The 15,602-nt window shown below is 42.4% G+C and overlaps 1 protein-coding gene across 1 annotated transcript in view; it reads left to right on the top strand.

Annotated features, from left to right (window-relative positions):
* Positions 1-4,644: 4,644 nt before the first annotated feature.
* Positions 4,645-15,602, top strand: part of LOC120296712 (protein BANP-like) — a 46,827-nt gene continuing 35,869 nt past the window's right edge. The window contains 1 exon segment of the mRNA XM_039318633.1: positions 4,645-5,416. The gene's annotated coding sequence lies outside the window, so the exon portion shown is untranslated.

Below are 15,602 nucleotides of genomic sequence, written 5' to 3'. Positions count from 1 at the left end.
GCACATCCATCATGGTTTGCTAGCCATGGCTTACAGCTTAGTGTGATGGACAAGCTCAGCTGGTTCCCACTGCTAATCAGCTGAGGCTTCAGGAAAACCCAAAGACAAGTAAATGCTTAGATTGGAAGGTGGAAATACAAGAGGAAAAAAGAGAAGAATTTAAGGCAGTTTTTTTAAAATGCGAAGGCTTTGGAACACCCATAAAGCTAGAGAGAATAGGTTATGGGTACAGCGAAGGTTAATTGAAACCCACTCCCTACTGTCAAAAGGGCTTTTTCTCCTTGGCTGAGCTGGCAAAATCTCCATGGCAATTTGCCCCAAACAGAAGGCAAATAAGGCAATTCTGGATGGCTCTTGGTTTCTGCATCCTGTAACCACACAAATGTGTGCCTTTTCAGACTTTAGAGAGGGGCACACATCCACCCCACCCTGTTCCAGTCCTTTGGCACTGCTGGATCTGCCCACTTTATAGAGAGGGTGTCTGGGTGAGGTTGCTTCTCAAGTTTTAGCCTGTTCTGAAAACTCTCCGTGGAGGTTTAAGCCTGGAGAATCTGAATGGAATGTATAATCTCCAAATAATGAATAAATAAGGAGGATTCCTACAGGAAGAAGTTTGTCTGCTTAAATCAAGGGTTTCCAAACTTGGTAACTTTTAAGACTTGTGGACTTCAACTCCCAGAATTCCCTAGCCAGCCTGGCTGGCTGAGAATTCTGGATGTTGAAGTCCACAAGTCATTGCCCAGAGCAATGGTTCTCAAAGTTGGCAATTTGAAGATGGGTGGACTTCAACTCCCAGAATTCCTAGCTGAAGTCCACCCATCTTTAAGTTGCCAAAGCCAAGAAACACTCAGCTGGAGTGTCTTTGCACAGCCTTTCTGACCTTAGATCACAATTTCCAGAATTCCCCAGCCAGCATACTTCAAGATATATGGATTTCAACTCCCAGAATTCCCTAGCCAGGATGATTCCATGCTATCAGGAGATGATCTCTTGGAATTATGAAATGAAGTAGAATAGCCCGTCTCTTTTGCCAATAACCTGGTTGAAATTGCAGTAGGGCAAGGAATCAAAGGATTCATTTATATTTTTAAATGACTCTTGGCATCCGTTTTAGGAATCCTTTGAGAAGGCCAAGAAAGGGGAGAAAAATATGTCCACAGTTACTTGCGTGAGTCATACTGTTGTTCTAGATGAGAAAGACTGACTGAAAATTTCCTGTGGATTTGCATTCATGTTAAAAAAGGTTTGGCAGTGATTGAGGTCCTGGTGGAAAAAAAAACAGGGATAGTAAAATATGAAATGCTAGTATGTTTCACGCTCATGTACCTCTGGCTATATACTGCATTTTGAATAGAGAAATGGGTTTATGAAACTTGGATCTCTTTGTACCGAGCCTGCTTAGCTTCATGATGGTTGTTTGAATAATCCAGAACTGGCTGTCACTGCAACGGGCTAAGCAAGAAGCCGAGAAACCACAGGATGTGACCATTTGCAGCTGGCTTCGGTTTTTCCGACCTTCCTGATCATCCTTTTTTGCATCAGATGAAGAACTGAGTTTTTCCGAAGTTTGTGTCCTTTTCTGTGACATTTTGAATACTCCTAACAGCCTCGTTAAGGTCTCAAAGATAAATAAAAACTGGTCTTCTTGGCTCTTGATGGGACACAAAGGTATCAGTTACTCAGAAAAAATGTCCTTAAAGAAGTTAACAAACGTTTTTTTGCTAAGTAAGAAAACTACATCAAATTCACAAAGTTAGTAGAAGTTGAGCTTGGTGGAAAGGAAGCTTTTAAACAATAGCACTGGCTAAATGTAGTTTATGGGATTTTTTTTTAAATGTTCAGAACAACTGCTTTTACCTGAAAAATTATGTCTTATAAATTATATCTGAAAATTATGTTTTCTTGGAGGCTTTTAAGAAGAGACTGGACAGCCACCTGTCTGAAATGCTATAGGTCTCCTGCTTGAGCAGGGGGTTGGACTAGAAGACCTCCAAGGTTCCTTCCAACTCTATTATTCTATGTTATTCATGAAATCCTGTTTGTTCCAGTGATCCATAGCTGATCTACCAGTATTTATTTTGAAACCTGGACAAGTTGATCTTCCTCTGTTGAAAATGTTTGTTGATCTGACAGGAAATTCCGGTTTGTAAAGCTGAGGAGGCCCCTTGCAATTATTGTACAAACTTGGTTAGTATGCTAAGAGGTCCAAAGGATTTTCCATTGAGTGGAAAAGCAAAACTTTTCAATGGGATAGATCACTGATATGTCAACGTGACCACAGGTGTACCAAAGTAGCCAGAATAAATAAAAGACCATCGTTTTGCCCGAAGGCATAGTTGGTTATAGCACTGCTTAGCTGCTGTCTTTTAACTCTGTTCCCTGCAATGTTTGTTAAGTAATGCTGGTTTGTAGCAGGAAAGTATATATGGCTCCATTGAAAAGAGAAAAGGCTGAGTTTGGGGTAGATCCCATATGCTTTTGCCCAGGTTTAGAGACAAATAATATTTTCAATCACCCCTTGATATTTTGTCACCACCTGAGCTGAAATTTTTCACCTGGTTTAGAATGTGCAAAATATTGGCTGGTTTAAATCCATCAACCAAACTGGAAAGCAGAATATTTTAATCTAGTGCAACAAGCAAAAAGGGAATTTTTTTAACCATTTGTTTCTTTCTTCCCCTCCCCCAGAAATATTCTCCAATTGCTTTCAAAAATGATTGGTTACAATAAATGTTGGTCACAATATAAAACGTCTCGTTATAGCAAAAAGAAACAAGCAAATAAAAACAATTGCTTCTGCCCTGATTTCATAAAAGTGCTCTCTCCTACCAGAAACATATTATCTATTGATACCATTCACACAAACGCCAATGATTTAAATTACAATCTTCCTGAAAAGGGTAAGAAAACTGGATACTTACAGGAAGCATACCTGTTTTTATGAGTGCAGCTGATCAAACTGCAGGATCTTCGGGGTGTCAGATACTGTTCCCAGGCAATTTTCAACTTTTTGCTCAAATGGGTTAAATTCCTTATTTTTAGACTGGTAAGAAATATATTCATTTTTTTTTAAAGAAAATAAAAAGTGATTTTCCCGTTCAAATCGACAGATACAGTGGCAATGCCCTGTTAGGGGCAAAGGGATTGCCAAAAAAAAAGGTTAAATTTCAACCTGTCCCTCTATTCTCTTTTGATTTTAGGTTCTGGTGCGGGATGACACCCCTTATGCTCTGTGCTGTTTTTTGTCCCTGAGAAAATATCCACTTTCAAGTCATCTTTCCTTCTACGTAAGAATTTTGGGACTGCGAAGAATACTCTGAATGGGCAATTCTTTTTCCTCTTTTGCACAATCTTCCTTTAAAACACCGCAATATTTGTTCTGGTGTCCTGTTCACAGAAGCATTTTATAGATGGCAAACAGCTGGCTGAAGGACACTGACTCTACAAAGAGGGCAAGGGGAGAGATGACCCTTGATGGGGAAAACAATTGTAAGATTAGTGATATTTGATTTGGTAACTTGCAAATAGGTCTCATTCAGCAAAGCCCCCCTGGAACGCTAAGGGGCAAGAGGTAACTTTCTCTGGTTTTAGCAGGATCTTAACCTTCAAGGACAAGAAAATCATCTTCACCACCTCCAGGAATAAGGAAACCCCCCAAAGCCCATTAGACATCTTGCATTTCTCTTCTATAAACTATGAGAGACAACCTTTGTTCTACTATTGGAAACTCTTTATGTACAGAGAGTTAATTTTTACCATAAATTATAGACTAGGTTGCTAGAATGTGCTCAAAAAAAGGCCCTAAACTGATTACACCAAGTCTGGATAATGTAAGCTTCAAAACATTGGCTCAGTCAATCTGGTAGGCAGGAACTAGCTGGCCCTGCCCTGATATTTAAGGGGAGCCCAAGAAAAATCAAGGAATAGAATGGCTGTTCATTTTTATTGAAGTTTCTGTGGCCTGAAAGATATAATTTTGGTAGGACTATCTACCATGACTTCTTTGAGCTCATGTAAACCGCTCCTTGTATCATCAGTGATGATGACATAGATGGTAGATATGGTGACTAGCCATATTTTCTGTTGGCCTTTGAATTTTCAAAGCATCAAAGTCTTCTCCAATGATTGTTGACTTTGTACAAAGTTGAAAATATCAAATGTTGGCTTCATCATTAGTGCTTTCAACGAGGAATCTTGATCAGGCACTGGGTGGTTTGTTTTTCTACTGTTCCAAGGTGTAATGCCAAGTCTCCAATTTTTCTTCTTTCAATTTTTCCGAGGGTCCAGCTGTTAGAGCTACATATTAAAACTGGCAAGATTATAGTCCTGACGATATGGACATTTATTGTCAATGTGATACATCTGCACATGGTCTTGATCTGTCACATTCAGGTATCTTTGTCTCCTGGCTAGAAACCGAGAACTTTGGAGCCTAGGAAGATATAGTCCCTTATTAGTGCAGCTTCTCCAATTATTTGCATTGGGTTGTGTTGCTTGTTGTTGACCAAAAACTTGATTCTTTAAACATTGTGCAACAGGCTTGACTTTTGCAAACTCTTCTTCCACTTTAATTTCTATTTTTTTAGGTGATGAGGTGATGATGCCCCATGGATGGCTGTAAGAGAGGATAACTCTTACAGCCATCCATGGGGCATCATCACCTAATCTGAGCTGGTTATTTCTCCCAGCCGTTTAAATGCCAGTTTCGATTTCTTCTCATGATGTGCTCTGCATATATATTAAAAGAACAAGGTGCCATCTTTGCCAATTAAGCTGCTCCAAATTCTGTTCTGTTGCTTCTTGGTAATTATATAATTATAAAATATATTGTTCAACAGGCTGTCTGCATTATTAGATGTGCTCATGTACGATTGTACAAAACAGCAGAAACAGCTTTTTTAGTCCAACTTTCCTGGAAGGGTGGGGGGGCATGCTGGCTGGGGAATTCTAGGAGTTGGAGTTCATCCTTCTTCAAGATGCCAAGTTTGAAAAATATTGGTTTGTCTGAGAAGGTGCACATTTTATTGATTTGGTGCAGGATACTCCGACCAAAATTAAGATCCGAAGCGGAAACCTTCGCTTCCATGCAGCCCGCCGGTTCCCCCCCCCCCAAATGGCTTACTACAGCTCCCAGCATGGACGGGGCAAGCAAGGGATCGCGCGCGCGCAAGGCCTTCTGGGACTCCGAGTCCTTCTCGTCTCGGCCGCCCTGCTTGCCGGGTTGGCTCTCGACGCGCCGGCGGCTCCCAAGCGGGAAGCGTGCGCAGTGCGCCTGCGCGCCATCTCGGGTCTAAGGCTGGGGACGCGCTAGCCGAGCGCGCCTGCGCAGCGGCGACTCCGGAGGATCTCTCGCGAGGAAGGACGCCATTATCGCAGCCGCCCGGCCAAACACCACGAGAATTCGGCAAGGCAAACGGTAACCTCGCTTCTCTCGCGGGTTCCCGGCTGCGGCTGCGGCTGCTCGGCCGCGGAGCCCGGAGGGCCCCGGCTTAGACCCTCACAACGACGGAGAGCTCGCGCGGGTCGCCTCACGGCGCCCAGCCTGCCGGGCCGCGAGCGGGAGGGGGCGGGGGTGGGGCGCACAGGGGCGGGGCTTGAGACTTTGCCTCTTCCCCCCCCCCCGCGCCACCCCGTTGCCCCGCCCTACGCGGGCGCGGAGCCGTTCGACGTGAGTCCCGTGCTCTGCCCGTTGGGGGGGACTACAAGTCCCATCATCCGCAGCAAGCGCAGCCCTGGCCTCCAGCCCGAAAGGCAGCACCCCAGCTCAGATTCCAGCCCGCCGGGGGGGGGAGGAGGAGGAAGGAAGCTCCAGCTTCCTGGCTGGGCATGATGGGAATTGTAGACCCCCAATGGGGGTTGATGCTCGGATGGCTAGCTATGCATGTGGCTGAAAGATTACGGAGCCCCCCCGCCAATATTTCTTTTTTCTTAGCAAGGGCTAGAACTGGAGCCCAATATCAAAGGTCGAAGTGATGTTCGAGGTCATGTAGTCGAGCCCTTTTCCCTTGCAAAGCCCTCTTTCTCTCTCTGTCTCTTAGCCGCTCTCAGTGGTTTGTCTAGCAAAGAGAGGGAAGGAAAATGTAAAGAGTAAAGGAAGAAAAGACAATTGAGAAGGGTAGGCACGGTGCTGGGTGCCTGCAGAGGTCAAAGCAAGATTCAGTTTCCTTTCAGTTTAGGGTTTCTTGAAGGACCTGAATTCTTCCAGCATCTTAAACATGAACCAAATTAGATAAGAGCGTGCTTTAATAATAAACGTTCTTTGGGTGAATGAACTGTGTGTATGTATGATAATTCTCTGAGCAGGGGCATTCAGGACAATAAAATAGTACTGTAAAGTGAATTAAAGAAAATATATACAAGTTCCTGTCCCATTGCAATGCTGGACGTTTAAAACGTCATAACGATGTAGACTGAACAAAGAGGTTTTGGGTGGTTTAAAAGCATGGTGTACAATTTATTACCATATATATAACAGGCTGTAGTCCTTGAAAACTTACATTGTATGCAGTTAGTTTAAAATAAAAGGAACTATCATAACAAAGACATTGTAATAATAAGCAGGTATTACATTTGAGTGTACTTCCACTTCATATGAGTGTTTATATAACATACGTTGATGTTTTCACATCACTGTGAAATCGGTAACATTTAGAAGTGGTATTTTGGCCATCAGTTTACCCTCTTTGGACAGCAGAATGGTTTGAAGTAGGGCACACAACTAATGAAAACAAGTTGTACAACCTGCTTTAGTGGAAGCAAAATGAGATCTTATCAAAGAATTGAACTTGAGCAACTGCACATGTATTGCGTGCAAGAAATGTGCAAATGTGTTGAAATTACTAGCACATGGAATGATATGACACAACTCAGAGAAAACTGCAATGAAAAATACATTGCATATCCAGAACAATATCAGTTTCCATCAAGTCAGAAGAATTTAAATAGATACCTACTTCTTTGGGAGTTAGGCCTGGCTTTCTGAATTAAGTGCATGATTGTTAATCCAAGCAATTTACGCTAGTTTTATTTAATTTCTGGCCACACCAGACGTCTATACCATATAACTATACATCTTTTTGAATTAGGAGTGGCTGTTTTTAATTACATGTGTAACTACTTATATTACTTGGATTGCCTGAATGAAATTTGAGCATTTAAAATGGCATTTTCCATAAACTGCATTTGCAAAAAATGGCAGGAAGTTTTTGTAGGTGATTGTGTTATATGGAACACTGCATAATTATATGAATAATACATAGGTTTGCATAAATGAAAAGGACTTTCACAGTAACTTCAGGCAGGTGAAGAGAAGCAGCAGAGGAAAGTGGAAATGGCACATTCAGGGGTGATAATTGAATTATGGGGGGCTCTGATCTCTGAATGACCTGCCTGTCTTTCAAAAGGACCGAGCAGTCGAACTGAATGGAAGTCAGCTGGTAAAACAGATTGGAAATTCTGGGCATAAATGGGATCATCCGCTAATCTTTCTCTAAATATGGAACAGATTAAGAAACTACCTCTGTTGCTATTTTTTCATTAAACGCATATCTTCAAGGGGGCACACGTAATGCTCTCACCATTCTTGTAAAGTTACAAGGCAGCTTTCTCTGTTCCTCTGGAAAAGAGGCCAAAGTAGAATTCCTTTCCTGCAGGTCAGGATATTTCCTTCTTGCTGGTCTTTCCTGCCTGCTTTTTTTTCTTTCTTTCTTACTGCATCCATTCACTTATGCAGGAATAATGAAGCGCTTGCAGTTTGCAGTGGCTGCAGCAGCCAGCTAGAATGGGTCATTACATACTTTGGGGGGGGGGGGAGTGAGAAACAGGAGGTGGTGCCCATCCTTCAGCAATTTCAGCTGGTGTACGCCTTGACTTGATAACACTGCAAAACCAGCATCCAGTTGACTGCTTCTCAATCCCCTTTGGTTGTCAGGATTTTGTTTTCTGTTCTCTTAGGAAAATTGCTGGAAAGCAACTGTTGCTCACAATAAATATTTAACCTCGAAGCTGTGCTGCGTAATTGGTTTTAAGGATGTCAGTAAAATCAGTTGGACAAAGGTATACTGTAATCGATGAGCGGATTCCTTGAAATGGGTGGCAAACAATTACAGGCAAGTCGGGTACCAGCGTTCTCTCCCCTCCCCCCCCCGAATCTGAACTGCTCAAAGTAGCTGTGCAGAATCCGAGCAGGACTTTTGTGACGTGTCAGCATCTTTACTCGCACACAAAGGTTGCTGATTCGAGGAGGAATTGAAGAGCAAGCTTTACATTCTCCCCTTGACCTTTCCTTACCAACAGCCCCTGTTTTTTTTAATTAGGCAGCTCTTATTAATCAGTATTGCACGTAAGGTGATTGCCCTGGGATCAGTCAACTTGGATCAGAAGGTGGCGAGCCGAGGTGGCGCAAAAGTTAGAGTGCAGTACTGCAGGCCACTTTAGCTGACCGTGTTGAGCAGGTCAGCGGTTCAAATCTCACCGGCTCAAGGTTGACTCAGCCTTCCATCCTTCCGGGGTAGGTAAAATGAGGACCCAAGATTGTTGGGGGCAATGTAAATATATAGATATACATTGCTTACTGGTGTACACCGCTTAGAGAGTGCTTGCACTTAAAGCGGTATATAAGTCTCATAAATAAATAAATAAATAAATGAATGAATAAATAAATAAGGTTAAAAGCTCCAGTGGGTCTGTAGACGTGGGAGCCAAGCTTAGGTTGGTAAAGTTGGAACCGGTCTCATGGAGTTTGTAAATGAACTTTGGGAGCTGCTGGAATCAAGATAAACATTTGAGGCCCAGGTGCTTCTATAAGATGGAAGAGTTGGTTAACATTTGCTGCCCAAAATAATACAAACGAGGCAGGAAGATGCTGTATTCTTAAGATTTATCTAATTCCTGTTTGCACTGGGTTTCTTTCTGGTCCATTTTTTTTTTAATATTGGAAAAGGACTTATAGTTTTATTTAATGCAGTAAATATCTGTGGTGTCAGAAACATGCAAGATGCGCTTCTGAAGACACTTCAGTGAACAGAACAGCCTGTAATTTAATCCACTTAAATAAATGTTCTTTTTCAATACCAGGAAAGGCTGTGCGCCCTGACAGGTGCCTCTTTCTAATTAGTCCAACTTCATTGCGTTTTTACTTGAGAGCAGCCAAAGCAGCTTTCCTGTCTTGATGGCTGATCTCTGGATTATGATGCTACAATTCTGGGATGAAGATAATGAAGATTGTTCCATTTTATTATCTTCTGAAGTTTTTGGCTGTTCTGTTCTTCAAAGGAGATGGCTTTTCAGACAAAAATTAGAGCCATGTGGGAATGGAAAATAATTTCAGAATCCAAGCTATCACCACCAAAGATTTAGGAATCTATGCTGTGAAGAAATAGAAGAAACATTAATGTTCTTTAGTAACTCAGCAAACTGATAGTTTGGTTTTCCTGCCAGTTGTGGTTTTACTCCTTCTCGTAAAAGAACTTAGGAGAAGACACGGCTTTTAAACGTTCCTGTATTTCCTGCAAAAGCAACAGATGAGCATATTTATTATGCCCTCTGTTTAACGGATTTCGTTTCTGGCTTTTTCTCCTAAATAGCCTGCACTGGCTGGAAATTCTGGAAATTGTGGACTTAACATGTCAAGGGCTCTGCGGAAGGTGCATTAGAAACCATCAAATTCTTTTACTTACAATTCTACCCCAATCCTTTTTTTTTTTACACAGATTAAGATGTCCTTTTGCCACAGCTTCCCTGAAGTTAAAATGTAAGCAGTCATTTCAGTCCTACCAAAGAGGTGACATAAAGCAGTGGCAGAATTTGCATCAATTTTCATAGGATTGGACCATTGCTTTAAAACTGGGTTCAGAACTTTGACCTAAGACTTGGTTCCATTGAAATCAGTGGGTGTTATCTTCAATTTATTCTAATTTATGTTATTCTATTGTGATTTGGGAACTGATAAACCTGGAAGGAATGGATAATTGAGGTCTTGCAAATAAGCTCTGTTCATTTTTGGACACACCTAAATGGAACTGAAATAATTTACGGTTTTGTTGAAATAAAAGCCAAAGAGCTTGATAGTTCATCGTCTTCATCATCATCTTCATCAGCCATTTTTGTTACTTTGGAGCAACACATGGAGGGAATGCGAGTATCTGTAACAAAGCCATCATTTTAAGGAAGAAAAACCTAGTTGTTTACAATCCACGTAATGTGCAAGGCATAATAATCCTATCATGAAAAAGGAGGAAAATGATTTTCTTAAATAGTTTTAATAATTTAATAAACAAACCAAGCATACTTGACTGGCAAAGGAAGATCTGGTTTTCATTCTGTTTTGCACAGTACACCAAAGTTATCTTGTTTGTTGCCCCAGATCAGGGTGGGCATATTGGAAAAGTCCAGATAACCTTCCGTGCACTGAAAAGTTAAGAAGATTCTTGGCTGTCCTAAGCTATGTGGAATCAACCCCATAAGCAGTCTATCCCCGCATATCAATTTCTGCAGACAACAGAAGAAAGTTTATGTTAATAATCACCCAGTAACTTTTTGCCAACTAAAATTAGGATATAAGTGAGTAAGAAGGCTGGCAGGGAAAAACTTGAATACATCCAGCAAGTTCTTGAGAAGTTTCAGTTATCCAACAGGGGAAGTAGTTAGTCGCTGGGTTAGATCGGGTCTCCAACCTTGGCACTTTTAAGACTTGTGAACTTCAACTCCCAGAATTCCTCAGCCAGCATGGTCTTAAAGTTGCCAAGGTTGGAAGCCCCTGGGTTAGATGGCTACCAATTTCTGAAGGCTTCTTTACAAGAGGAACAATTGCATCATTGCTCTGCTTATGAGCTTCCCGAAAGAGACTCTTGATAGACTCCCTCTAGCACAGTGGTTCTCAACCTTTCTAATGCCGCGACCCCATAATACAGTTTCCCATGTTGTGGTGACCCCCAACCACTTATACATCACTGGGTGCCAGGGGCGTGGCCAAAGAAAAGGGAAAAAATGGCGGACAGCCTTCTTTGGTGACCCCCATGAAATGGTCGTTCGACCCCAAATGGGGTCCCGACCCACAGGTTGAGAACCACTGCTCTAGCACCTAGTTTCTAGATGGCTTCTTTATTTGGGTCTGGTTCTTATGTTCTAGGCAAGTGCTATCAGAATAAGAAAACCCATATAGGACCAAGAAACAATAATGTTCTTCTGACGTTTCTACAAAAAGGTTCAAAAGGCACCTGCCAGATGGAAAAGATTGAACTGAAGCAGATTTTCCTGGATTCCAGTAAAAATTCTACAATAAGGTTCTCATGATATGAACTTCGTTTGTTGATTTTTATTTCGTGGACACATCTGTGACATTTTGCCATTGCCTAATTCTGGGAGTTTGGGGTTTCTGAATGTAGCGTTCTGGGATTCCTTGGTGGTTAACCATCCAAGCGCCAACTGGATCCAACTCTACTTAGTTTCCAGTGCCATGAGGCTTTCAAGATGTATTTTTCCCTACTCAAAAATACTTGAAACGAACATGGCTGTGATACAGCAAAGAGATAGGAATATGAATTCTTTGGAAGCAGATCCTAGTTGCATAGACATGGTAGCTGGGTTCATCCGTTGCACCCTGCCCAAGTTTGAGTGTTGCATAAACTCGTGATTGTGATTTCTAAACAACGATTTTATGACTTACCAGGGTTTGTGAAACTCCCCAGTTTGATTTATTTAGCCTACTGTGATTAAAGTATGGCTTAGCATGATGTACGGAATTAATCAGAACATTGTGAGCAGCAATAAACTTTGTGCAGAGAATAAGGAAGATGACCTGGATGGAGAGATGCAGGATGCATTGCCAGGAGAGCCGGGGGGGGGGGGAGAGAAGGGGGGGAGGGAACATATTTTAAGTCCACAACAAATAGATAATATTTGGAAGCAGTTCAGGCAGACTCTTCCTAATTCACAAGACTATAAGAAAGGGGAGGCGGTGCAGCACAATCAGGTCTGCAGGATTTTATTCTTGTAGCCAATCTCAATAAAATAGTTCCAGCCTTCCTGTGGAGTTGATTTCTTGGCCTGATCCACCTAGGAAGGCCGTCGTTTATTTTTTTGGAGGGGTGTGTGTGTTACATTTAATCCTAAAAACTGGTTGTTCTGGGGCAAAAGTCTGTCCTTAAGCCCCCTTCTTTAGTCTGTAGAATGGCATGGTAAAAACCCAGCTCCTCAACCTTGGCAACTTTTAAGACTTGTGGACTTCAACTCTCAGAATTCCTCAGCCAGCTTTGCTGGCTGAGGAATTCTGGGAGTTGAAGTCCACAAGTCTTAAAGTTGCCAAGGTTGAGAACCCCTGACCTAGTACCATGATTTGAAAACAGATTAAGTAGTACAGGTAATCCTTGACTTTCAACGGTTCATTTAGTGACCATTCCAAATTACAATGGCGCCCAAAAAGTGACTCAAGACAGTTTTTCACACAACTGTTGCAGCTTCCCCAGGGTCACATGATCAAAATTCAGCCGCTTGGCAACTGACTCATACTTACGACGGTTGCCGTGTCCCGGGGTTATGGGATCCCCTTTTGTGACCTTCTGACAAGCAAAGTCAATGGGGAAACCAGATTCACTTCACGACAGGGTTATTGACTTAACAATTGCAGTTATTCACTTAAGGACTGTGGCAAGGAGGGTCGTAAAACAGGGCAGAACACACTTAACAAACATCTCGCTTACCGACAAAACTTGGGGGCTCGATTGTGGTCGTAAGTCCAGGGCTACCTGTGTTAATAGAATCTGTGCACGATTCTGGTTTCCTTTTGAGCAAAGCAAGATGAAAAGCGGGGGGTTTGGCCGGGTCCCCTTCCTAATTTATGGACCGAAAGATTCTTTCCCTTCAGCCTCAGCCCAGCTTCCAACCGCATTTGCAGCTCGTGACATGATGAAACCATAATCCGCGCACAGCTGTTTTAATATCTGAGGGCTGGCCCTTGCCCAAGACTTCTGAGAAACAGCAAAGCAAATTTGCCAAAAGGAGAGAAATGGCAACCACGTGCCCTCAGTCCCTTGCCAGATCACTCCAGCCCCCTCGCCCCAGCGCGAACCCGCCCCTAATCCTTTCACGGAGATCCGAATTTCAAATGAATCTTTCTTGGCAGCAGATTTTCTTGAATAAAAACTCAATATCTTGCGGTGTCCTCATTGGGAAGAATTTAGAAAGGGTTTTTTTTTTTCTCTTCTCCCCCCCCCCCCAATGAACAGCTGTTGCTGTGGCTGGCCGGGAAACTCAAAGCAATCAGAGGTCTCCAACCTTGGCCAATTTTAAGACTTGTGGACTTCAACTCCCAGAATTCCCCAGCCAGCGCATGCTGGGAGTTGAAGTCCACAAGTCTTAAAGTTTGCATGTTCTAACAGCATCCCATGGCTGGACCGCAAGAGAGAGAGAGAAATGGCTGGGTTCAGCTGACTTCATTAGGCATTGCCCTTTCAGAGACAAATCAGACTTCTCTTGTCAACAGTATTTTGCTCCAGGTATCAAAAGAAAAAAACAACCCAATCAGTCTGTTGTTGTGTTCCCCACCATTTCTGTCTCATTCTACTTTCCCATATCTGGGACAAATTTAGATGTGACTTGGTTCAGTGTTTTAAAATCAGCTGGGGAACCTGGAAATTTCTCTTGATAAAACTTGCAGCAGTCCTTTACAGGAACCCCAGAAGAACACTGTTAAAAAATATTCAGGTGTAAGGTGGAATTCAATATTGCAGGAGCTGAATTGTAGTAACTCTAGAAACTGGTTTTGTTCGAACTGAATGCACTTCCGAGTCTTATTTTGTGCTGAGAAAGAGATCCTATAGTTCTGCATAAGTTCGCAAACGTGTCCGTATAGATTTCTTAATCCGTTTTACTATGAATACTTTTTCATGAGTACAGTAAACAAGCGGTTTAAGCATGAATTAAAATGCTAAAAACAGGAGACATAATCCAATCCAACATGAGCACTGCTGAGCCCTGTCTGTTTTAGGGTGCTTAACTCTCACGAAATCAGTGGTGGCTAAAACCCCTTCATCGTGACTGCATTGATCTTAATCTAATGAGAAAAGTCACAACATTATCCCAAACTGAATGCTCTTGTTAATTTTAATCCTGAGAAACTTTCTCCCAAAGACATGACGACAGTGGTCTCCAGCTGAGAATGGAGATTCTCAGTCATCCAGGTCATGGTTGTCCCAAGAGACAACTGGGCTTTGTTTTTCCTTGAAGATGTTTCGCTTCTCATCCTAGAAGCTTCTCCAGTCAGAACTGAAGAAGCTTCTTGGATGAGAAGGGAAATGTCTTCAAAGAAAAACAAATTAAGTCCAGCTGCCTCTTGGAAAAGCACCTTAGGGCATTTGGTAATTGTGTAATATGGGTGCAGTCACTGCCATCTCTTCTCCGTTCTGGTTCATCTTGAACAGCTTTCTCCAGCTCTGTCTTCTAGATAGGTTGAATTCCATCACCATTACCTAAATTTGCTTTCTGTTAAGTGTCAGAATCTGGAGTAAGTCATACAATATAGTCCGGAGATCGCAATGCAAAGGAGAGAAAAAGCAATATCTAAACCAGTGGTTCTCAACCTTTTTAATGCCGCAACCCCCCCAACCGGTCGTAAGTCGAGGACTACTCAACCAGTCATAAGTCGAGGACTACTCAATGGGTGCAGCACCATTTGCAGAATGGGACTTTTGGCGGGCTCAGCGGGGCAGAGACAGCCTGGACAATTCCTATTGGCTTTTGAAAGCCAATAGAATTAGACTCTATTCAAGAGAGTCTATTCTATTGGCTTTCCAAAGCCAATAGAATAAAAGGGAGTAGCACAGCTAAGGAAAAAGGGGAAAAAAATGGCGGACTGCGTTGTTTGGCGATCCCCGTGAAATGGTCATTCGACCCCAAATGGGGTCCCGACCCACAGGTTGAGAACCACTGCTCTAGACCCTCTAGAAATGCCCCCCATAATATCAGTGCTGCAGTATACAGACTCTGGCAGATTACACACACAAAAACAGTTAAAAGAGAAGGAAGGACTCCCTGGAGAAGGGCCTAATGCTGGGAAAGATGGAGGGCAATAGAAGAAGGGGACGACAGAGAATGAGATGGCTGGATGGAGTCACCGAAGCAGGAGGTGTGAGCTTAAATGGACTCCAGAAGATGGTAGAGGACAGGAAGGTCTGGAGGAACGTGGTCCATGGGGTCGCGATGGGTCAGACACAACTTCGCAACTAACAACAACCAGGGGAATCTGGACTAAAGCAATCCTAACAATAACAAACAAAATATTGGATATATTGGTTTAGGTATGCTATGTTTCACCAGTAATAAATATTTCTAAGACAGAAGAACATGTTTAGTTTTTCGAAACTGTAACTTAAACTGATTTCAGTTCTGGACCTATTGGATTTTGTCAAAATTAACTGCTGACTGGGCATGCATAGATTTACACTTTTATACTAAAATGATGATTAAGATTTCTTTAATGCGCTGATAGTTTAAAAAGTAGGCATTGGAGGAAATCAGCTCTTGTTTGTTCATCTCTTAGGACTGTCTTTGAAGGTGATTGCAGTCGTATTTAGTGTCACGATGATGTGCTTTGGAGTCAGCATTCA

The sequence above is a fragment of the Crotalus tigris genome, unplaced genomic scaffold, assembly GCF_016545835.1.
Source record: "Crotalus tigris isolate CLP2741 ecotype Arizona unplaced genomic scaffold, ASM1654583v1 scf7180000021447.437961, whole genome shotgun sequence".
In the NCBI taxonomy this organism is placed as follows: domain Eukaryota; kingdom Metazoa; phylum Chordata; class Lepidosauria; order Squamata; family Viperidae; genus Crotalus; species Crotalus tigris.
The sequence above is the reverse complement of the archived record's forward strand: the minus strand, read 5'-3'. Positions and strand labels throughout refer to the sequence as shown.